This window comes from Vicia villosa, unplaced genomic scaffold (assembly GCF_029867415.1).
Source record: "Vicia villosa cultivar HV-30 ecotype Madison, WI unplaced genomic scaffold, Vvil1.0 ctg.000566F_1_1_2_unsc, whole genome shotgun sequence".
NCBI lineage: Eukaryota > Viridiplantae > Streptophyta > Magnoliopsida > Fabales > Fabaceae > Vicia > Vicia villosa.
The window spans coordinates 7,049-8,810 of NW_026705258.1; positions in this window are offsets into that span (position 1 = coordinate 7,049).

Below are 1,762 nucleotides of genomic sequence, written 5' to 3' on the forward strand. Positions count from 1 at the left end.
TCTGTCGGCTGAGCGAGATGCTCGATAAGGCCGTCCCATGCAGTCGGGATGATGTTTTGAATAGAGACTTGTGCATCCTGATAAGGAGTGTATTCTGACAGAAAGCAACCTTCGTTATTTGGTATTTCCCTGGCTTCTTCAAGAGCGAAATTGTCATCGTACTGTTCATCCCATCCAGTTGGGACAATGTCCTCCATAGCAATTTGTGAGCTCGGAGGAGCAGAGTATTTCACCATATAGTCATATTTGCCGCTGGGTTCTCCTAGCGTGTCCCATACTTCTTTGGGTGGATTTTGATATTGCCCAGTGACAAGACTTGTGAAACTTTCGTCATTTCCAATTTGATCACCCCATCCAGTCGGGGTAAGGTCCTTCATAGCAATATAAGAATTCTGAGGTGCGGCATACTGATAGTTATACCCGCCGTTTGGTTCTCCCACAACATCCCACATTCCCATGGAAATGGGTGGAATTTCATCTGGATATGGCTGAATGATATGGTTCAAGAACACTCCTTCATCTTCAATAGCGTTTACTTCTTGGCTGACGAAGTGTGACATTAATCCTCCAGAACGAGGACTTTGATCATTCTTTTGATTTTCACTATCATAGCCCAGACCTAGCTTGTCAGATTTGTAGGGTATATCGGGAAGCTGTCCCCATACTGTGCAATCACCCTGTTCAATCATGGCTTTGGCATCTTTGAGAGAAGCCATAGTTGTAGTTGGAGTAGCAGGAATATGCTTGGTGGCAGAGACATCTGGAGAGACCACCTCAAATGATTGGCATGGAGTTTCGATGAATTCGTCCTCCAACTCGACATATTTGGAATTGCTTAGGTGACTAACCACATATTCCTCTTCGCCATAGACTGTGACAATCTTTCCTTTTACTGGATATTTTAACTTCTGATGCAGGGTAGAAGTTACAGCGTTTGCCCCATGTATCCAAGGGCGTCCAAGTAAACAGGAGTAGGCTGGGTGAATTTCCATTACGTAAAAGATAGAATCAAAGATTTGAGAACCCACTCTGATTGGGAGATTCACTTTTCCGTATACCGTTCTGGTTGACCCGTCAAAGGCTCTTACCACAACATCACTTGGCTGTAACACAATTCCTTCGAAGTCAAGCTTTTCTAGTACTGTTTTCGGTAACACGTTCAGAGAAGAACCGTTATCTACTAGCACATGAGATAGAGTGGTGCCATTACATTCAATGGAGATATGTAAGGCTTTGTTGTGATTTTTCCCAGCAGGGGTTAGATCCATATCAGAGAAACCGAGACCATTGCTCACGGTTAGATTGGCAACACAATTCTCAAATTGGTCGACTGAGATCTCTTGAGGCACATGCGCAGCTTTGAGGAACTTCATCAGAGCTGTGGCATGAGCTTCTGAATATTTTAGCAGAGATAGCATTGAGATTTTTGAAGCGGTGTGCCCCAGTTGCTCAACAATATTGTAATCACTCTTGCAGATGATTTTCAATATTTCCTCCATTTCTTGCTTTGATGGATCCTCAGCAGTGATCTCCACCGGGGTTTGAACTTGTTCAACTTGTGGCTCTTTGCCTCGAGCGTTGACATTTTGATTAGGAACTGGGACTCGGACTGGACCAGCAGCAAGATTTGGAGAAATTTCTGGTGAAAATATTCTTCCACTTCTCGTGATCTTGCTGGTACCCACAATATTACTCACAGTTGGAGTAGTTAACTTTGCGGTCTCTTCAGTCGAGGTACTCTGCTTAACTCCATGAACATAAA